Here is a 23,131-nt window from a genome sequence, read left to right on the forward strand (position 1 = left end):
ACATGTTACATGGCCATATTCGGAGTTATCATTGTGAAGCTATACATAGGTAGTGACCTATGTATAGTGCACACGTGTAAGGGTGTCCCCGCACTCACAAAGTCCGGGGAATTTGCCCTGAACAATGTGGGGGAACCTTGGCTAGTGCCAGGGTGCCCACACACTAAGTAACTTAGCACCCAACCTTTACTAGGTAAAGGTTAGACATATAGGTGACTTATAAGTTACTTAAGTGCAGTGGTAAATGGCTGTGAAATAACGTGGATGTTATTTCACTCAGGCTGCAGTGGCAGGCCTGTGTAAGAATTGTCAGAGCTCCCTATGGGTGGCACAAGAAATGCTGCAGCCCATAGGGATCTCCTGGAACCCCAATACCCTGGGTACCTCAGTACCATTTACTAGGGAATTATAAGGGTGTTCCAGTATGCCAATGTAAATTGGTGAGATTGGTCACTAGCCTGTTAGTGACAATTTGGAAATAAATGAGAGAGCATACCCACTGAGGTTCTGGTTAGCAGAGCCTCAGTGAGACAGTTAGTCATAACACAGGTACCACATACAGGGCACACTTATGAGCACTGGGGCCCTGGCTGGCAGGGTCCCAGTGACACATACAACTAAAACAACATATATACAGTGTAATATGGGGGTAACATGCCAGGCAAGATGGTACTTTCCTACACAACCCCCCCCCCAAACAAAGGACAATAAGACTAGCCATGACCTGATGAGTCTTCATTGTCTAAGTGGAAATATCTGGAGAGTCCATCTGCATTGGAGTGGGTACTCCCAGGTCTATGTTCCACTGTATAGTCCATTCCCTGTAGGGATATGGACCACCTCAATAATTTAGGGTTTTCACCTTTCATTTGTTTTAGCCAAAGTAGAGGTTTGTGGTCTGTCTGAACAATGAAGTGAGTGCCAAACAGGTATGGCCTCAACTTCTTCAGTGCCCAGACCACAGCAAAGGCCTCCCTCTCTATGGCAGACCAACGCTTTTCTCTAGGGGTCAACCTCCTGCTGATAAAAGCAACAGGTTGATCCTGGCCCTCAGAATTAAGTTGCGATAAGACTGCCCCTACCCCTAATTCAGATGCATCAGTTTGGACAATGAATTTTTTGGAGTAACAGGGGCTTTTCAGGACAGGTGCAGAGCACATGGCCTGCTTCAGCTCCTCAAAAGCTTTTTGACAGCTAGCTGTCCACAATACCTTTTTAGGAATTTTCTTAGATGTGAGGTCATTAAGAGGGGCTGCAATGGAGCCATGGTGCTTTATGAACCTCCTGTAATACCCAGTGAGGCCTAAGAAGGCTCTCACTTGGGTCTGAGTTGTAGGGGGAACCCAATCTATAATAATTTGGATTTTCCCCTGAAGTGGTGCAATCTGTTCTCCACCTACCAGGTGTCCCAGATAAACCACTTTGCCGTTCCCTATCTGGCACTTTGAAGCCTTGATTGTGAGGCCTGCCTTTTGCAGGGCCTCCAAAACTTCCCACAGGTGAACCAGGTGATCATCCCAGGTGGAGCTAAAGACAGCTATATCATCTAGATATGCTGCACTAAAAGCCTCCAAACCTTGCAGGACTGTATTCACCAACCTCTGAAAAGTGGCAGGTGCATTTTTCAACCCAAAAGGCATTACTGTGAATTGGTAGTGCCCTCCAATGGTTGAAAATGCAGTTTTTGCTTTTGCATCCTCTGATAACTTGATCTGCCAATACCCTGCAGTCAAATCAAAGGTGCTTAGATACTTGGCAGATGCCAGTGTATCTATTAGCTCATCTGCCCTGGGTATAGGATGAGCATCAGTTTTGGTTACCTGGTTGAGACCTCTATAATCTACACAAAACCGCATTTCTTCTTTCCATCTTTGGAATGAGGTTTTGGTACAAGTGCCACAGGAGAGGCCCATGGACTTTCAGAGTGCTCAACCACTCCCAGTTCAAGCATTTTCTGAACCTCTTGTTTTATGCAGTCCCTGACATGGTCAGGCTGCCTATAGATCTTACTTTTGACAGGCAAGCTGTCTCCAGTATCTATAGTGTGCTCACACCAAGAAGTGGTGCCTGGCACAGTAGAAAAGAGTTCAGAAAACTGACCCAGGAGATTTATGCAGTGGTCTTTCTGCTCAGCAGTAAGACAATCTGCCAAAACTACACCTTCCACTAGAGCATCTTGTTCTGTGGAAGAGAAGAGATCAGGGAGAGGGTCACTCTCTTCTTCCTGTCCTTCATCTGTTGCCATGAGCAGAGTGAGATCAGCCCTGTCATAGTAGGGTTTCAGGCGATTGACATGGAGCACTCTAAGGGGACTCCTGGCAGTGCCTAAGTCAACTAAGTAGGTGACTTCACCCTTTTTCTCAACAATAATGTGGGGTCCACTCCATTTATCTTGGAGTGCTCTTGGGGCCACAGGCTCCAAGACCCAGACTTTCTGCCCTGGTTGGTACTGAATCAGAACAGCCTTCTGGTCATGCCATTGTTTTTGGAGCTCTTGGCTGGCCTGAAGGTTTTTACTGGCCTTTTTCAGGTACTCAGCCATCCTAGATCTTAGGCCAAGTACATAGTCCACTATGTCTTGCTTAGGAGCTTTTAAAGGTTGTTCCCAACCCTCCTTCACAAGTGTTAGAGGACCTCTCACAGGGTGTCCAAATATGAGTTCAAAGGGGCTGAAGCCCACTCCTTTTTGGGGTACCTCCCTGAAAGCAAAAAGGAGGCAAGGTAACAGGACATCCCATCTCCTGCGGAGTTTTTCAGGGAGTCCCATTATCATTCCTTTGAGAGTTTTATTAAACCTCTCAACCAGTCCATTTGTTTGTGGATGATAGGGTGTAGTGAACTTGTATGTCACACCACATTCCTTCCACATGGCCTTTAAGTAAGCAGACATAACATTGCTTCCCCTGTCTGATACCACCTCTTTTGGGAAGCCCACCCTGGAAAAGATTCCTAGGAGGGCCTTTGCCACTGCAGGAGCTATAGTGGTTCTTAGAGGAATTGCTTCAGGATATCTGGTGGCATGGTCCACTACCACCAAGATAAACCTATTGCCTGAAGCAGTAGGAGGGTCAAGGGGGCCAACTATGTCAACCCCTACCCTTTCAAAGGGAACCCCAACCACAGGCAGTGGAATAAGGGGTGCCTTTGCAGTGCCACCTGTTTTGCCACTGGCTTGACAGGTTTCACAGGACTTACAAAATTCCTTTGTGTCCTCTGACATTCTAGGCCAATGAAACAAGGGGACAAGCCTGTCCCAAGTTTTCATTTGCCCCAAATGTCCAGCTAAGGGAATGTAGTGGGCTAGAGTTAGGAGGAACTTTCTGTATTCCTGAGGAATCACCAATCTCCTGGCAACTCCAGGTTTTGGATCCCTTGCTTCAGTATACAAAAGGTTGTCCTCCCAGTAAACTCTGTGAGAGTCACTGACATCCCCATTTGCTTGTTTGACAGCTTGCTGTCTTAGACCCTCTAGTGTGGGACAGGTATGCTGTGCCACACTCAGCTCCTCCCTGGCAGGCCCCCCTTCACCCAAAAGCTCAGCAGTGTCTGCTTCCAGCTCCTCTGGTGTAGGTTCTGCACAGGGTGGAAATTCTTCTTCCTCAGAAGTTGAATCCACTGTAGAGGGAGGGATAGTAGGTAGTGTTTTACCTTTACTAATCCTAGCTTTAGGGAGCACTTGGTCCATTCTTCCAGGATCCAAGTCACCCTGTCCTTTTTGCTTTTTGGCCTGAGCCCTGGTTAAAGCAAAAATATGCCCAGGAATGCCCAGCATTGCTGCATGAGCCTCCAACTCCACTTCTGCCCAAGCTGATGTCTCTAAATCGTTCCCTAGTAGACAGTCTACAGGTAAATCTGAGGCAACCACAACTTTCTTTGGACCAGTACCCCCCTAGTTGAGATTCACAACAGCCATGGGGTGGCTAAGAGTGTTGTTATGAGCATCAGTCACTTTGTACTGGGGACCAAGTAGGTGTTGTTCAGGGTGGACCAGTTTCTCTATTACCATGGTAACACTGGCACCTGTGTCTCTGTAGGCCTGAACCTCAACACCACTTATTAGGGGAAGTTGCTTGTACTTATCCATGTTAAGGGGACAAGCAACCAAGGTGGCCAAATCAATGGCCCCCTCAGAGACTAACACAGCCTCTGTGGTCTCCCTAACAAGACCAACCCCAACTAAATTTCCAAAAGTGAGCCCAGCTACTCCCTTGGATTGGCTATTAGTAGGTTTGCTCCCACCACCACTGCTATTACTAGGGGCACTAGGTGTAGCAGCAGGGGTTGTAGTGGTAGGAGGCTTGGTGCTTTTCTTTGGACAACTGGGATCTGTTGTCCAATGGCCTTTTATTTTACATAAATAGCACCATGGTTTCTTTTCTTTGTTTTGATTTGAAGAGGATTTGGGCCCACCACCCCCACCAGAGTGTTTTTGTGGGCCTGATGAAGACTCATGTTTAGATTTGTCCCCACCCTTGTCAGAAGACTTACCATCCTTCTTCTTGCCATCCTTGTCACCCCCTGTATGAACTTTTCTGTTCCCCCCTTGTTCTGACCCATTTGTCTGCCTTCTTTACCAATTCTTGGGGAGAGGTCAGGTCAGAGTCTACCAGGTACTGGTGTAACAAATCAGACACACAATTATTAAGAATATGCTCTCTCAGGATTAATTTAAACAGGCTTTCATAGTCAGAAACTTTACTGCCATGTAACCACCCCTCCAAGGCCTTCACTGAATGGTCAACAAAGTCTACCCAGTCTTGTGAAGACTCCTTTTTGGTTTCTCTGAACTTGATCCTGTACTGTTCAGTGGTTAAGCCATAACCATCTAGGAGTGCATTCTTAAGAACTGTAAAATTATTGGCATCACTTTCTTTAACAGTAAGGAGCCTATCCCTACCCTTCCCACTGAAAGATAGCCATAGGATAGCAGCCCACTGCCTTTGAGGGACCTCCTGTACAACACAGGCCCTCTCAAGTGCAGCAAACCACTTGTTAATGTCATCCCCCTCCTTGTAAGGGGGAACTATCTTGTGCAGATTCCTAGAATCATGCTCTTTTACAGGATGACTATTTGGAATACTGCTGCTGCCACCATGGGGTCCAAACCCCAACCTCTGTCTTTCTTTTTCTAAGTCAAATGCTTCCCTGTCTACATCCAGCTGTTGCTTTTTAAGCTTCAGCCTGGACTCTTCCACTCTCAATCTATTGAGTTCCCTTTCTAACATTCTGTCTTCAGGGATGGTGGGTTGGGCATGCCTTGACACAGAAGAATGGTGTGAATGGACAGAGGGAGACCTGTCCCTAACAGATGGCACTCTAACATTCTGGCCTACAGAAGTAACACTCCTACTGTGATGGGAACTCACATAAGTACCAGCCATGCTAGGTGGCTTGCTAGGGGACAGGCTGGGAAGGTTCCCTTCTAACTCTCTTACTAGGGGTGCCCCAGAGTCAGAGTGTGAACCATCAGCTAATTTCTCTACAGATGTGCCAACTAAGGTCTTATTCAGTTCAATGAGCATATTAGCTAACAGTTCTCTTGAGGGATTCTTCCCTACCGCTAAACCTCTTTCAATGCAGAGACTCCTTGCTCCTTTCCAGCTAAGGTGATCATATGCAAGTTTAGTTAGATCAACAGTTTGACCTGTACCAGACATTATAGAAAAGGTTTAAGGGACAGTAAAAGAAAGAAAAAGTTTTAGAACTTTTTAAGGAACAGAAAAAAACTATTAAAAACTTTTTAAGACCTTTTTGAAAGTTTTGAGGTACTTTTCAGCACTTAGCAAAGGAGTAAGAGAAGAAAAGCAAAACTTTTTGGTTAGGTGTACATACACTGAACTTGTTTTGTATATTTTTCTCTTATGAAAAGTACAATATGACAAAGTGGTAAGTAGTTGCAAGTACTTATCCCACCGCTGCGCAACCAATGTAGGAGGCTGGACTGGCTTGTAGTGGGTACCAAGGGGTACTTACACCTTCACCAGGTCCAGGTATCCCTTATTAGTGTAGAGGGGTGTCTAGCAGCTTAGGCTGATAGAAAAGGTAACTTAGCAGAGCAGCTTAGGCTGAACTAGGAGACGAGTGAAGCTCCTACAGTACCACTAGCGTCATATGCACAATATCATAAGAAAACACAATACACAGATATACTAAAAATAAAGGTACTTTATTTTTATGACAATATGCCAAAGTATCTCAGTGAGTACCCTCAGTATGAGGATAGCAAATATACACACGATATATGTACACAATACCAAAATATGCAGTAATAGCAATAGAAAACAGTGCAAACAATGTATAGTCACAATAGAATGCAATGGGGGCACATAGGGATAGGGGCAACACAAACCATATACTCTAGAAGTGGAATGCGAAGCACGAATGGACCCCAAACCTATGTGACCTTGTAGAGGGTCGCTGGTACTGTAAGAAAACAGTGAGGGTTAGAAAAATAGCCCACCCCAAGACCCTGAAAAGTGGGTGCAAAGTGCACCTAAGTTCCCCAGAGAGCACAGAAGTCGTGATAGGGGAATTCTGCAAGAAAGACCAACACCAGCAATGCAACAACGATGGATTTCCAGACGAGAGTACCTGTGGAACAAGGGGACCAAGTCCAAGAGTCATGATCAAGTCGGGAGTGGGCAGATGCCCAGGAAATGCCAGCTGTGGGTGCAAAGAAGCTGCCACTGGATGGTAGAAGCTGTGGATTCTGCAAGAACGACAAGGGGTAGAAACTTCCCCTTTGGAGGATGGATGTCCCACGTCGCAAAGAAGCTTTCAGAGGTGTTTTCGTGCAGAAAGACAGCAAACAAGCCTTGCTAGCTGCAAGGGTCGTGGTTAGGGTTTTTGGATGCTGCTGTGGCACCAGGAGGGACCAGGATGTCGCCAATTGCTTGAGGAGACAGAGGGGGCGCCCAGAAAGACAAGGAGCCCACTCAGAAGCAAGCAGCACCCGCAGAAGTGCCGGAACAGGCACTACAAATTGGAGTGAACCGGAGCTCACCCGAAGTCACAAAGGAAGGTCCCACGATGCCGGAGGACAACTCAGGAGGTCGTGCACTGCAGGTTAGAGTGCCGGGGACCCAGGCTTGGCTGGGCACAAAGGAAATCCTGGAAGAGTTCACAGGAGCCGGAGCAGCTGCAAATCACGCGGTTCCCAGCAATGCAGTCTAGCGTGGGGAGGCAAGGACTTACCTCCACCAAACTTGGACTGAAGAGTCACTGGACTGTGGGAGTCACTTGGACAGAGCTGCTGAGTTCAAGGGACCTCGGTCGTCGTGCTGAGAGGAGACCCAGAGGACCGGTGATGCAGTTCTTTGGTGCCTGCGGTTGCAGGGGGAAGATTCCGTCGACCCACGGGTGATTTCTTCGGAGCTTCTAGTGCAGAGAGGAGGCAGACTACCCCTGCAGCATGCACCACCAGGAAAACAGTCGAGAAGGCGGCAGGATCAGCGTTACAAGGTCGCAGTAGTCGTCTTTGCTACTTTGTTGCATTTTTGCAGGCTTCCAGCGCGGTCAGCAGTCAATTCCTTGGCAGAAGGTGAAGAGAGAGATGCAGAGGAACTCTGATGAGCTCTTGCATTCATTATCTAAAGAGTTCCCCAAAGCAGAGACCCTAAATAGCCAGAAAAGGAGGTTTGGCTACTTAGGAGAGAGGATAGGCTAGCAACACCTGAAGGAGCCTATCAGAAGGAGTCTCTGACGTCACCTGCTGGCCCTGGCCACTCAGAGCAGTCCAGTGTGCCAGCAGCACCTCTGTTTCCAAGATGGCAGAGGTCTGGAGCACACTGGAGGAGCTCTGGGCACCTCCCAGGGGAGGTGCAGGAAAGGGGAGTGGTCACTCCCCTTTCCTTTGTCCAGTTTCGCACCAGAGCAGGGCTGGGGGATCCCTGAACCGGTGTAGACTGGCTTATGCAGAGATGGGCACCATCTGTGCCCATCAAAGCATTTCCAGAGGCTGGGGGAGGCTACTCCTCCCCAGCCCTGACACCTTTTTCCAAACGGAGAGGGTGTAACACCCTCTCTCTGAGGAAGTCCTTTGTTCTACCTTCCTGGGCCAAGCCTGGCTGGACCCCAGGAGGGCAGAAACCTGTCTTAGGGGTTGGCAGCAGCTGCAGTGAAACCCCGGGAAAGGTAGTTTGGCAGTACCCGGGTCTGTGCTAAAGACCCGTGGGATCATGGGATTGTCTCACCAATGCCAGGATGGCATTGGGGGGGCAATTCCATGATCTTAGACATGTTACATGGCCATATTCGGAGTTACCATTGTGAAGCTATACATAGGTAGTGACCTATGTATAGTGCACGCGTGTAATGGTGTTCCCGCACTCACAAAGTCCGGGGAATTTGCCCTGAATAATGTGGGGGCACCTTGGCTAGTGCCAGGGTGCCCACACACTAAGTAACTTAGCACCCAACCTTTACTAGGTAAAGGTTAGACATATAGGTGACTTATAAGTTACTTAATTGCAGTGGTAAATGGCTGTGAAATAACGTGGACGTTATTTCACTCAGGCTGCAGTGGCAGGCCTGTGCAAGAATTGTCAGAGCTCCCTATGGGTGGCACAAGAAATGCTGCAGCCCATAGGGATCTCCTGGAACCCCAATACCCTGGGTACCTCAGTACCATATACTAGGGAATTATAAGGGTGTTCCAGTATGCCAATGTAAATTGGTGAGATTGGTCACTAGCCTGTTAGTGACAATTTGGAAAGAAATGAGAGAGCATAACCACTGAGGTTCTGGTTAGCAGAGCCTCAGTGAGACAGTTAGTCATAACACAGGTAACACATACAGGGCACACTTATGAGCACTGGGGCCCTGGCTGGCAGGGTCCCAGTGACACATACAACTAAAACAACATATATACAGTGAAATATGGGGGTAACATGCCAGGCAAGATGGTACTTTCCTACAGTTAAATTATGCCAATTGGGGGTAGCCATTTAAACGTTTGTTTTTAGCTGCCATCTTTAAAGTTAGCGGTCCAGCTGCCGTCTTTTCTGCATCTCGACCCTATATAAGGGGCGCGATGCAGCGGACGCACAGCAGACCTTTTTGAATATGTCTGCAGGTGATTAAGGTCTTTTAGCTTCATACTTTTACTTGTTTTTAACAGTTTTTAAATCGTGTCATATTGACTTATAAAGTGTTTTCTGTCTACTCTGTTTCCCTCTTGCAACTTTGTTCTGCCTCCACTGTAAGTTTCAGCCTCTCTCTTTACTCCCCCCGCCCACAGGCCCGTGTTCAGTGGCCTTGAGTGGGGGATCACACTCATTTAACCTCTGGTGATTTTTCCAAATCTGCACTTCGTTAGGAACCTCTGCGCTTCACCTCCCTTACCTGCTATTTTCTCTGCCACTCCTGGAGGACGAGTGCAGCGTTCTAGCCAGCGCTCGTATAGACGGTGGTGGTCATTTTGTTTCATCCTCTGGGCCCAATTTGTAGCCCCCATCTTTAAAGTTAGTGGTCCAGCTGCCGTCCTTTTTGCATCTCGACCCCATATACGATGCAGTGGGTGTGCAGCTGGTGCGCTGCTGGTGCTCGGCGTGCCTAAGGCAAGCCCGTCTGCTCCCGTCTGTGCCTGGATGGGCCCAGGGGCCAGAACCCCTAGTCCTACCAGGAGGAAAATAGTCACTTACTCCTCTGACTTTTTTTAATCTCTCAGGCCTGTCCCCTTGGAAGTATGTCATTGTCGTCCAGACCCCATTAATGCTAGGTGGCCCTGTACTACCTGTCACTGGTCCCCCCAGCTCGAATCCGTGATAAGGCCATCACTTCAGGATGGCCCTATTTATGTTTTTCTTTTGGCCAACTGTCGTTCCCTGGCTGCCCAAAAACTCGATATACACCTACTTTTGAATGATCTCACACCCACAGCCTTATTTCTCACTGAGACTTGGCTCCATGAGAGGTCATCCCCGGATGTAGCCTTGGCGCAACCCCAAGGTTACTTGATAAGTAGGTTGGATAGAGACGCCTCAAGAGGTGGGGGAATTGCTATTATTTATAGGGAATCAGTAAAACTAATTTCCCAGCCTCTCCAGTTACCTGATTGTGAAAGTATGTATTTTTCTATCACACTAAATCCTCAGTTCACCTTCTCAGGTGTCCTGGTTTATCGTCCTCCCTGCCCCTCAGAAACCTTTCTACAATCGCTCCTTGATCATATTTCTGAGCTAATAGGTAAAAAAAAACAATGTTACTGTTTTGGGTGACTTTAACATTCATGCAGAGGACTTAGAAAACTCTGCTGCTAAAACTCTTCTTACTGATATGGCCGCATTGGAGTTGGTCCAATTAGTTAGGGGCTATACACATGCTAAAGGCCACACCATTGATTTAGCTCTTAGCAACATAGTTGGTCTAACCTCCATGTCTCCCCTCCCTCTGGCTTGGTCTGACCACTTTCTAATCACGCTTAACCTAGCCACTTCTAGCATTGGTAGATATTCCCAGACTATAACTCATCCTCACCGGTGCCGGCACAAGCTTAAGGCTAGCAACTGGATTAACACCCTTGAAAGACTGGAACCTTCCTCTACAGATAATAAGGCTTGCCTTCAAGAGTCATTCAATGGTTGGATCACCAAAAGCTTAGACACGCTGCTTCCCTACTCTACTAAAACTGGGGGATGTCGCATAAAAGGCGCTACTTGGTTCTCGCCACATCTTCACCACCTTAAAAGGGAATGTAGGCGTCTGGAAAGAAGATGGAGAAAATCTTATGAAGTTTCAAAAAAGCAGGAGTATAGGAAAGCTATCAGATTTTTCCAAGCGAAATTAAATTAGCCCAATCTACATACTATGGCACTAGAATTGATCAGGCATCCAACTCTCCAAAAGAGATTTTTCAATTACTTAAAGAAATTGCACAACCACACACTCTCAGTGAACTCATAGATGCTTCCCAAGATGCAGGAGGCTGGCCTGGTTTGTAGTGGGTACCTTGGCTACTTACACCTTATACCAGGTCCAGTTATCCCTTATTAGTGAAATGTAGCAGTGTTCTAGCAGCTTAGGCTGTTAGAGGTAGCTGTAGCAGAGCATCTTAGGCTAAACTAGGAGACATGCAAAGCTCCTGCAATACTACTATAGTTACACAGTACTTATACATAATAAAAGACAATACTCAGTGTTACCAAAAATAAAGGTACTTTATTTTAGTGACACAAGGCCAAAAAATATCTTAGAGGCAATATTCCTTCTGGAGGTAAGTATTATACACAACATATACACTAGAGACCAAAATCAGGTAAGTAAATAGTCACAGGATAGTGCAAACCATAGAAAATACCATAGAATACAATAGGACAGTGGTTCCCAACCGGTGGTCCGGGGACCCCAGGGGGTCTGCGAAGCCTCCTCAGGGGGTCTGCGACTGCTCAGGAAATCAAAATAAAATTAAATAATATTAACAGATTAGTTTCCTAGCTTTCATTAATGACTCAGTGTGGGGTCCCCAGATTTCAATAAAGATTCAGAGGGGGTCCCCAGGTTTCAGTAATGATAAACTGGGAGTCCACATAAGTCAAAACGTTGCAATGGGATGAAATAGGCCTAGGGGCAACACAAACCATATATTAAGAAAGTGGATTGCAAATTCCGAATTCCCCCCTAGGCATGTGTAGTGTGTAGAGGGGCGCTGGGAGGGTAAGAAAACCACAAAGGTGAGTACAATACCCCACTCCAGAGCCCAGGAAAGTAGGAGTAAAGTACTGCAAGTTTCCTCAGGACACACTACAGGTCGTGATTAGAGTTATTGCAAGAACCAAGCAAGACTGCAAGCAACATATGGTGGATTCCTGGACATGAAGACCTATAAAGAGAGGAAACCAAGTCCAGAAGTCGCAGAAGATTCCAGGAAGGACAGGAGCCCCTGCCAACTTAGAAGATGATGCAAAAGAGGATTCTCCAGTTGGAAGAAGTCTGCAGAAGAGCATCAAAGAAGATGGCTGCGGGTTCCTGCGTGTCCCACATCGAGGTGTGGGATGCAGGCGAACTGCAGCGCTAGATTCGTCCAACAAGCCTTGGTTTAAGAAATTACGCTGATTGTGTCAAAATGGCGCTGCCTGGACCCAGGAGGGACCTTGGGGCCTCAACTCAGACTGAGGAGGCAGACGGGGCTCCCAACACTGGAAGGAACCCACAGATGACCAGGCAGCACCAATGGAGGTCCCAAGGCATGGGGACCACGAAGGTACAAATTGCGGTTGCTTCAGTACTACAAAAGAAGGTCCCACGCCGCCGGAGAACAACACAGTGAGTTGAGCATCGCAGGATAGAGTGCTGGGGACCTGGCCCAGGCTGTGCATGAAGGATTCTGGCAAATAGTGCACAGGGGCCTCAGGAGGTAGAGATGATGCAGTGCAAGGGGGTACTGTCATAAACAGGGAAGGCAAGCTCTTACCTCCTTCAAATTTGGACATCTGGACCTTAGGACAGTCTGTGTCGAAGGGGTCCACCACCTGTGTTCCAGGGAGTATGTTCGCCGCCAGGAGAGGAGTCCAAGAGACCTGGTCATCGTCTTAGAAGGTGCCTGCTGGAGCAGGGAAGTGACTCTGTCACTCCACAGCAGATTTCTTCGGTCCTTCTGGTGCAGGGTGAAGACAGGGAGTCCTCAGAGCGTGCACACCTTGGAAACTTTTGCAGCTGCTGGCTGGAGCTGAAGTTGCAAGGTCACAGTAGCCTTTCCGGATACTTTGTTGCAGTTCCAGCAGTTCCAGGAGCAGTATGCGGTTGAGCCGACAGTCAGAGGAAGAAGCAGGAGTTGCAGAGGATTCCTAGTGGAAACTTGCAAGCTGAATCTGAAGAGGAACCCACAGGAGAGACCCTAAATAGCCCTGAGAGGAGGATTGGCTACCTAACCAGGTAGGCACCTATCAGGAGGGGCCTCTGAAGTCACCTGATGGCACTGGCCACTCAGAGATCTCCAGAGTTTCCCCATACCTTGAAAAAAACAAGATGGCTAATGCCAGGGACAGACTGGAGGAGCTCTGGGCACCACCCCTGGGGCGGTGATGGACAGGGGAGAAGACACTCCTCTTTCCTTTGTCCAGTTTTGTGCCATAGCAGGGACTGGGGGTCCCTGAACCGGTGAAGACTGGCTTATGCAAAGAGGGCACCATCTGTGCCCTTCAAATCATTTCCAGAGGCTCTGGGAGGTTACCCCTCCCAAGCCTGTAACACCTAGTTCCAAAGGGAGAGGGTGTAACACCCTCCTCCCAAAGGAAATGCTTTGTTTGGCAGTACTGGGGGTCCATGATGGAGCCCCCCAGGATGCATGGTATTGGCCCCCCATACCAGATTTGGAATGGGGGGACAATTCCATTATCTTAGACCCCTTACATGTCCATATTCTGAGTTACCATTGTGAAACTACATATAGGTATTGACCAATATGTAGTGCATGTGTGTAATGGGGTCCTCACATTCATGAAGTCCGGGAAATTGGCCCTGGATAGCGTGGGGGCACATCTGCTAGTGCAAGGGTGCCCTCACACTTAGTAACTTTGCACCTAGCCTTCAGTAAATGAAGGTTAGACATATAGGTGACTTATAAGTTACTCAAGTGCATTGAAAATGGCTGTGAAACAGTTTGTGCACTGTTTCACGCAGGCTGTAGTGGCAGTCCTGTGAAAGGATTTGCCTGAGTTCCTTATGGGTGGCAAAAGAAATGTTGCAGCCCCTAAGGATCTCCTGGAACCCAAATGCCCTGGGTACCTAGGTACCATATACTAGGGACTTATAAGGGGGGTCCAGTGTACCAATTTAAATTTTTGATAAATGAAGTCACTAAACTATAGTGACCAATTTGGAAGCAGAGCGAGCATGAGCACTGAAGTTCTGGTTAGCAGAACTTCAGTGACACAGTTAAGAACTACTGACAAGACACACATTAGGACACAAACTATGAGCACTGGGGTCTTGGCTAGCAGGATCCCAGAGAGACATGCAAAAAACACTGACAAACAGGGTTTTCACTATGAGAACTGGGGTTCTGGCTAGCAGGATCTCAGTGAGACAGTAAAAACACACTCACACACACTCACAAACAGGCCAAAAGTGGGGGTAACCATGCTAGAAAGAGGCTACTTCCTCCCACAAGAACACAGCAATAATCTGGCATTGTTCTCTCAGCAAAAAATCTCAGATAGTTATTCGGCCTTTCCGGAAAATGCCCTTCAGTTTTATGATTCTATAGGTCAGCATATCTTATGTTCCACCCCCTTTTCGCAATTTTCCCCCTCTCCAAGGACCTGGTCTCTAAACTACTTTCTACTCTTAAGTTGGGCTCTCCGCTCAACCCAGCTCCCCTTATGTACTGGCCTTAGGGGCCTCCGTTATAGTACCAGTTCTTACTGATCTTCTGAACTCTTCACTTTCTAGAAGCTTTGTTCCAGATCAGTGGAAACATGCTATAGTCAAACCTCTGCTGAAAAAGCCTAATCCAGTTCTGCATAATAATTACAGGCCAATCTCTCTGCTGCCAGCCTTATCTAAAATAATTTAAAAGCATGTTAATGCTCAACTCTCGAGTTTCCTTCAAGACAATATCCTTCACCCCACTCAGATGGGCTTCAGACCACTCCACAGCACAGAATCGGCTTTGATTGTAGTCACAGAAGAGGCTAGGAAGCGTCTTGATCAGGGAATTGGGACGGCTTTTATTCTTCTTGAACTTAGTGCTGCCTTTGACACTGTTGATCATAACATATTACTTCTGAGAATGAGGGAGATCAGAATCTCGGAAGTGCACTGAGATGGCGCTCCTCTTTTTTGTAGGAGATATGATTTCAGTTTCTTGACCAATTTTTTCTTTCTAGTAGTGTCAAGAGAAGCTGCGGAGTGCCACAGAGCTCGTCTCTTCGTCCTACACTAATTAACATTTATATGTCCCCGCTGGCAGAGATAGTTAAGCCATATGGCCTCTCATTGGTTTTGTATGTGGACGACACTCAGCTGGTAGTTTCATTATCGACCAACTCCAGCACAAATTGTTCGTCACTTGCCCTCTGCCTGCCAGCGGTGTCTGGATGGATGTCTGAATGTAAGCTTAAGCTCAATGGAGGCAAGACCGAAGTGATGATACTTGAACACGACTAGGGTTTACCTCCTCTATTCTGGAATACCTGGGGGACCTGCCCCCCCCTAAGGAAAATATTAAGAGCTTAGGATTCTGGCTTGACCTGCGGCTTACCATGGATTATCATGTTAATAAGATTTCCTCCACGTGTTTCGGTTTGTTCAGGCTCTTGAGGAAGGTTTTTAGAATTCTTCCATTCATTGCTAAAATACTCATTATTCAGGCTCTTGTCATTTCCCAGTTAGACAATTGCAACGCATTGTACCTTAGCTCCCTGGAATATGTGATCAGAAAGCTGCAGGGGTGCAGAAAGCCTCTGCCTGTCTTCTCCTAGATATACCGAGATATGTATCAGCCAAAGCAATTATCTCTTCTCTTCATTGGCTCCAACTGGAACAACACATACAGTTGAAAACCTTGTGTTGTATCCATAGGTCCTTACACAATAGAGGTCCCCCTTTTTTAAGGGCATTAGCCTCTTTCCATATGCCCGTTAGACAGCTCAGTTCCTCGTCAACAGCTTTACCCTCAATCCCCAGAGTAAAAAAATCTAAATGGGGTGGAAGATCCATGGCTTACCTTGGAGCCAAGTTACGGAATTCGCTTCCGCCTATCCTTCTGCTTCCAGCCATGAACTTTCTTTTCGGTGAGCACTTAAAACCTGGCTGTTTAGAGTTTAACCCTCACATTATTTCTTACAGGTTTGCTATTAGTGCTGGGAGGCCTTCGGGTAGCCATGCGCTTTATAAAAGACCATAAAATAACATTCATTTTGTAAAGGGTTAGAACACTGGCACTGAGATCTGGTTAGAAAGCCTCAGTGCACCAAACATGAGGGGGGTGATTGAGACACTCTGATAACCACTAACCTTCCGCAGCCCACAATAGCTCTTCATTCACTGTCTCATAACTGAAACATTTTCAATATTAATTATTTATGAGAAAATTATTGTTACTCATATAGTTTAAACACCTAACTACCATTTACAAACCAATTGTCAGGCTGGTTTTAGGCGCATGTTTGTTGTGTTATATATCGGGTTGCACAGAAAGCCCGGAGAGGCACCAAAATACCACTCAGATAGCACACTATGGAAATGACAGAAATTAAGTTTATGCCCCCTCCTTAATTACAAGAGTTACGTCACGTTTATAGACCGCCTTTTTTTCATCCCTCGGGTAATAAGCCCTGTCCTCAGAGTCGTAAACACTCCGCACTCTGCCACTTGCAAGCAACTAGATGCTGAGGAATATTATTTTATTGCATACATTAATTCACTCTGCTCTCCTCAGCTCTCCCTGTTCTCTATCACCTTAACGCCATTAGCGTTCTACATTAAGGTTTCGGTTTCATTACCACCCCTCCCTTCTCTGTTGCTCCAGCTCCTCACCCTCTGTGATTACCCCTTTTTCAGGTCTCACTCTCTCCGCTTTCAGCCACTCCCACCGCACCTTTCTCCATATAATCTTGTCCGTACCTTTACTTAGGTGATGTCTGCAGTCCGCGAAGGTCGCTGTCTTCACTCTCAGCCTCTAGACAGCCCGGCCTATATGTGGCGGAAAATGAAGCAACAGTTCCCTGGACAAATAAAAAAAAAAAAGCGGGGCCTGTTTAAAACTTTAATAAACAGAATTTGTAACCAAACAGTACCGGAACAAGGCAAAGATTAGCAGGGGTGTCTGCTCTCGGTGTGTCAGAGCCAGAGGGATGGGAAGTTAGAGGAGTGCCTGTGGGAGGGGCTCCCGGTGAATTGTGTATGCTGTGTTGAGTCATGCTGTGGGATTTCGAGTCTGAAGGGGCGTATGTTTAGATACAGATAACCTTGGGTCAGATTTAAAATACGGCACACAATTTATTTTTTACTCTATTGATGTACTCTGCAGGAGTATAGCACCATAAAGTTGGCGCTACTCCTGCAGAGAACATAGGGGCCCTTTTGAAATAAAGGGAGCCCCCTTCTAAGGCCTGCTTTGAGCAAGCATTAAAAGTGCTGAAAACAAATTGCGCAAGGAAATCTGCCAGATTTTCTTGCACAATTTTTTCGACCCTCTAACAGTGGAACGCGGCCCTTGTATACATTATGCCGGGCACAGGCATAATGTAGCGCAAGGATTTACAAAGTGGCTGTTTGAAAGGACATGCGTTATGAGTGTGTGCAGCCTACTTGGGAACTGTTTTGGTGTCCATCATGATTAATAGCTGGATGCACTGCAGCTGATTCCATGACTGTATAGCTGCACATGTTACTGGAGTGGAATGAAGTAGAGAGAAACTGTTGCAGACATACCTTCCATCCTTGATTTTTGGAGCTGTGGCCTTGGCTGTGGGTGGCTTTGTGGGCATTTACAGAGCATCTGACCATAGGGAGTTAGTGATGTACTTGAAGCACTGCTGCTATGGGTTCTGTATTGGATGGTGTAGGAAATGCTTTCCTGATTAATTTTGCAACATTTGCAATGTTTGGTGTACAAAGAGTGGGGCCCAAGATAAAAAATTTCATCACCCACTTAAGGCCCGTCAAGGGTGAGTTTCTGAGGTAAGTCTAAAGTGGAAGGAAGATTTTTGGAAGACCTAGCATCATGTAAAAGGCACTTCTTGAAACAATATATTTGAGGAATCAGGAGAAGGTCTGGTTCCGTGATCACTTTGAGCGTTGTTACTTAGTTTGATGTTGATGGTAGACACTCTCTTCCTTGGGTCCAGATGGGTTTAGGTTAGTAGTTTTTGCTGTAAAAAAAAACTGTATTATAATTGTGCACACAGGTGTAGGAGGCTGGCCTGGTTTGCAGTGGGTACCTAAGGTACTTACACCTTATACGAGGACCAGTTATCCCTTATTAGTGAAATGTAGGAAGTGTCCTTGCAGCTTAGGCTGGCTAGAGGTAGTTGTAGCAGGGCAGCTTAGGCTGAACTAGGAGACGTGCAAAGCTCCTGCAATACCACTATAGTTACACAGTACTTATACACAATAAAAGACAATACTCAGTGTTACCAAAAATAAAGGTACTTTATTTTAGTGACACAAGGCCAAAAATATCTTAGAGGCAATACTCCTTCTGGAGGTAAGTATTATACACACTATATAAACTATAGACCAACATCAGGTAAGTAAATAGTCATAGAATAGTGCAAACAGTAGAAAATACAATAGAATCCAATAGGCCTAGGGGAACACAAACCATATACTGAGAAAGTGGAATGCGAATCACAAATTCCCCCCTAGGCAAGTGTAGTGTGTAGAGGGGCACTGGGAGTGTAAGAAAACACCAAAGGTAAGTAAAATACCTCCACACCAGAGCCCAGGAAAGTAGGAGTAATGTACTGCAGGTTTCCTCAGGACACACTACAAGTCGTGATAAGAGTTATTGCAAGAACCAAGCAAGACTGCAAGCAACAAATGGTGGATTCCTGGACTTGAAGATCTGTGAAAAGAGGAGACCAAGTCCAGAAGTCGCAGCAGATTCCAGAAAGGACAGGAACCCCTGCCAACCTAGAAAATGGTGCAAAAGAGGATTCTGTGGTTAGAAGAAGTCTGCAGAAGAGCACCAAAGAAGATGGCTGTGGGTTCCTGCGTGGTGCAGGAAATGTCCCAGGTCGAGAAGTTGGATGCAGGCTGTTTGTGTCGCTGGATTCGTCCTACAAGCCTTGGTTCAATCAAGGTTGCGGTTTGCATCAAAATGGCGCTGCCTGGACCGAGGAGGAACCTGATCCCACAGATGACCAGGCAGCACCCACAGGAGTACCAGGACACAGGGACACAGATGGTGCACATTGTGGTTGGTGTAGCACAACAAAGGAAGGTCCCACGCCGCCCGAGTTGTGCATTGCAGGGTGGAGTGCTGGGGACCTGGGCTTTACTGTGCACAAAGGGTTCTTGGAAGAAGTGCACAGAAGCCAGAGGAGCTAGAGATGACGCGGTGCATAGGGGTACTGTTGCAAACCGGAAGGCAAGCTCTCACCTCCTCCAAATTTGAACAGCTGGACCTTAGGACAGTCTGGGTCTTGTTGGTCCACCACCTGTGGTCTAGGGAGCAGGCTTGTCGTCAGGAGAGGAGTCCCAGAGAACCGGTTGTCATCTTGGAAGGTGCCTGCAGGAGCAGGGAAGTGACTTCTTCACTCTACGGGAGATTCCTTCGGTTCTTCTGGTGCATGGTGAAGACAGGGAGTCCTCAGAGCATGCACACCTTGGAAACTGTTGCAAATGCTGGCTGGAGCTGAAGTTGCAGGTCACAGGAGTCATCCTAGATACTTTGTTGCAGTTAAAAAGGTTCCTGGTGCAGTCTGCGGTTGATCCTACGGTCAGAAGCTGGAGCAGAGGATGCAGAGGGTTCCTGGTGGAGTCTTGCAAGCTGAATCTGAAGAGGAACACACAAGAGAGACCCTAAATAGCCCCGAGAGGGGGATCAGCTATCTACCCAGTAATGCACCTATTAGGAGGGGTCTCTGATGTCACCTGCTGGCACTGGCTACTCAGAGATCTCTAGATTGTCCCCACACCTTGGAAAACAAGATGGTTAACGCTAGGGACACACTGGAGGAGCTCTGGGCACCACCCCTGGGGCGGTGATGGACAGGGGAGTGGTCACTCCCCTTTCCTTTGTCTAGTTTCCCACCAGAGTAGGGACTGGGGGTCCCTGAACCGGTGTAGACTAGCTTATGCAAGACGGGCACCATCTGTGCCCTTCAAAGCATTTCCAGAGGCTCTGGGAGGGTACCCCTCCTAAGCCTGTAACACCTATTTCCAAAGGGAGAGGGTGCAACACCCTCCTCCCACAGGAAATGCATTGTTCTGCCTTCCTGGGACTGAGCTGCTCAGACTCCAGGAGGGGAGAACCCTCTTTAGAGTTCCACAGAGAGGTACTTTTACCTCTGGGAGTCCAGCTGTGGTAGCTGTGGGCTGTTTTGGTACAGGTTCCACACCAGGAAACGTTTCTCCCGCCACAGGAATGGTATAATTAGTGGCAGGGTGGGGAAGGGATACTTTGATACCTTTTTTACCTGTTGGTGGAGGGGAATCCTGAGATTTCAGGCCTTTTTCTCTCCTTTGCTTTTTCATTTCACCTGAAATTAGAGGAAGCAATTCCTCAGGGATACCCAGCACAGATGCATGGGTCCTAAACTCTACCTCAGCCCATCTGAGGCCTCTAGGTCATTCCCTAAGAGACAATCTACAGGTAAGCTAGGTGGTACCACCACCTGCTTTGGGCCAGTAACTCCACCCAAACTAAGTTGAACTACAGCTAAGGGGAGAGACAGAGTGGAGTTGTTGACATCAGTAGCCTGGTACCTCTGTTCAAAGAGGTGTTGTGCAGGTGACACCATGTTTTCAGTCACCAAAGTGATACTGGCACCTGTGTCCCTGTAGGCCTGGGCCTCAACACCATTTATTAAAATTGACTGCTTGTACTTATCAATGTTAACGGGACAAGCAGCCAAGGTGGCAAGGCCAATTCCATCAGGTGTGACAGAAACTGTCTTGGGATTGTCTACCCCAGTTTCTATTATGGACCCAAAAGTGAACCCAACTACACCCTTAGTTTGACTATTGCCAGTAGTCCCACCACTATTACCACTACTGCTAGGGGCACTAGAGTTTGATGTATTAGTGGTGGTAGGCTCAGGGGCCTTACCTGGGCAGGACTTATGCCCTGGCCAATGGCCTTTACCTCTGCACATATAGCACCAAGCCTTTTTAATGTGTGTAGAGTTAGAAGAAGATGATTTATCCCCAACCCCAGAGGAGTGTCTTGGACCTGAAGAAGGATCTTTGTGCTTACGTTTATCCCCATGCTTGCCCTGAGATTTTTCACCATCTCTCTTTTTTGCTGTCCTTTTCACCCCCTGTATGAGCTTTTCTGCTCACCCTTTTTCTGACCCATTTGTCTACCTTCTTTCCCAATTCTTGGGGAGAGGTCAGATCTGAGTCCACAAGATACTGGTGCAACAAATCAGACACACAATTGTTCAATATATGCTCTCTCAGAATTATGTTATAAAGGCTTTCATAGTCAATCACCTTACTGCCGTTTAACCAACCTTCTAGGGCCTTCACTAAACAGTCTACAAAGTCTATCCATTCCTGTGAAGACTCCTTTCTGGTCTCCCTGAACTTGATTCTATATTGTTTAGTGGTTAAGCCTAGACCATACAAGAGTGTACCTTTCAGAACATGGTAGTTGTCTGAGTCATCCTCCCTGACAATAAGGAATCTGTCTCTACCCTTGCCAGTGAAAGACAACCACAGTATAGCAGACCACTGTGCTTGAGGGACCCTCTGAACTTTACAGGCCCTCTCAAGTGCAGCAAACCACTTATAAATGTCATCCCCATCCTTGTAAGGGGGAACAACCTTGTGCAGATTTCTGGAATCAAATGTATGTTCCCTAACACTGGAGTTCCTGAAATTACTGCTGCCACCACCATGGGGAACTAACCCCAACCCCTGCCTTTCCCTTTCCCTTTCCACAGCCAGGGATTCCCTGTCTAAGACCAATTGTTGCTGCTGTAGCCTTAGTTTGGCTTCTTCCAACCTCAGCTTTCTGAGTTCCCTATCTAGGGACTGGTCCTCAGGATTGGAGGTGTGTGACACTTCTGAGACCGAAGTGACATGGGAATTGGCAGAGGCAGATCTGCCCCTAACTTGAGTAACCCTAGTTACCTGGCCTCTAAGTGTGAAGAGAGCCCTACTTGTGTGTGACCCATTCCCACTACCAGCTACACTAGGGAGTTTGTTGGTGGAAAGATTTGTGGAACGACCCTCCCCAGGATCTTCAGAATGCTCTCCTGAGTCTGCCTGGGTGGAATCTTCCTCTACCTCCCGCTCTGACTGTACCTGACCAGTAGTATGTCCCTGGTCATCCTGCAGGAGGAGATTTAAGAGAAATTCCTTATTGGGGTTCTTCCCAATCCTTAAACTTCTTTCGATGCAGAGACCCCTCAAACTTTTAAAATGCTAACTTTCATAAGTTGTCTGTACAGCTCCTGGGGTAGCTTCTACACGAGACATAGGCCCTCATTATGACCCTGGTGGTGAGCGATAAAGTGGTGGTAAAACCGCCAACAGGCTGGCGGTAAGTTCTGCCAAATTATGACCATGGCAGTGAGAACTCCCATAGACAGCCAATGTACCACACCAACCACCAGGGAGGAAACAACACTCACCATGGCAGTAGCCATCAACAGCCAGGCGGAAGACAAAGTACCGCCCACCATATTAAGACACAGGAAACCTCCACTTTTTCTGGGGCTGTACCAACGCCAACAAAAGCCTGGCAGAAACGGAGCTCAGAAGTGAAAGGACTCATCATTGGAGACACCGGGAAGAAGTATGCCACCATGGAACCTGAACTGCAAGTACCATATTGCTGAAGTACCGACAATGTATTAGCATAGCAAAACCCAACACACGAACCAAATATATTTACAGATGTACATAAAGGGCCAATGCCCAGTCCAAAGTCATAAGGGCACACAAGGCCACAGGGCAAAGTCCAAGGCCCAACTTGTATCCTGTCATTCGTAGAGAACAATGCAGGGCATAATTTTGCAAGTGGGAAGGCACCTGATATGGGGGGTGGTGGCTGTAACTGAAGCTGGGGTGGTCACAGAGGTGTCTGCCACCACCAGGGAACTCCCACCGGAGGAGGCATCAGAGACTGTGTTGTCTCCTCCAGTATTTGCTGTGGTGCTCCCCTCGCTCTCCGTCCCACTGGTTCCCTCGACGTCGGTGGACTCTGCCTCCAGGATCCTGTGGGATGCAGCTCCCTCTGTTGCAGATGCCCCTGCTCCTCTGCCAGATGATGCTAATGCACTCAAGGACAGGATGACAAAACAAGAAAAGGGGGAGACGAAAGATACGCTTTGTCAATGACTGCACCAACACCACCACTGGCATGCACATCACCGTCACACACAGGGAACAGGCTTAAGCACTGTGCATTTCACTACCAGTGATACGGCTAATCACTAAGACAACATGAGGAGTACACACCGCCAACTGCAGCACACCTGTGACCCACGATGCCCAGCCTGAAATGGACTACTAA

The 23,131-nt window shown here is 47.3% G+C and overlaps 1 protein-coding gene across 6 annotated transcripts in view; it reads right to left on the reverse strand.

Annotated features, from left to right (window-relative positions):
- Positions 1–16,795, reverse strand: part of LOC138265795 (nuclear body protein SP140-like protein) — a 637,415-nt gene extending 620,620 nt beyond the window's left edge. For 3 of the 6 annotated variants that reach the window (XM_069213828.1, XM_069213834.1, XM_069213833.1), the window contains exon 1: positions 16,564–16,699. The gene's annotated coding sequence lies outside the window, so the exon portion shown is untranslated. Of the gene's footprint in view, positions 1–16,563 lie in introns of all 6 variants that reach the window. The other 3 variants (XM_069213830.1, XM_069213831.1, XM_069213829.1) reach the window with 3 other exon arrangements.
- Positions 16,796–23,131: the final 6,336 nt, after the last annotated feature.

Source organism: Pleurodeles waltl, chromosome 11, assembly GCF_031143425.1.
Source record: "Pleurodeles waltl isolate 20211129_DDA chromosome 11, aPleWal1.hap1.20221129, whole genome shotgun sequence".
Classification (NCBI taxonomy): Eukaryota; Metazoa; Chordata; class Amphibia; order Caudata; family Salamandridae; genus Pleurodeles; species Pleurodeles waltl.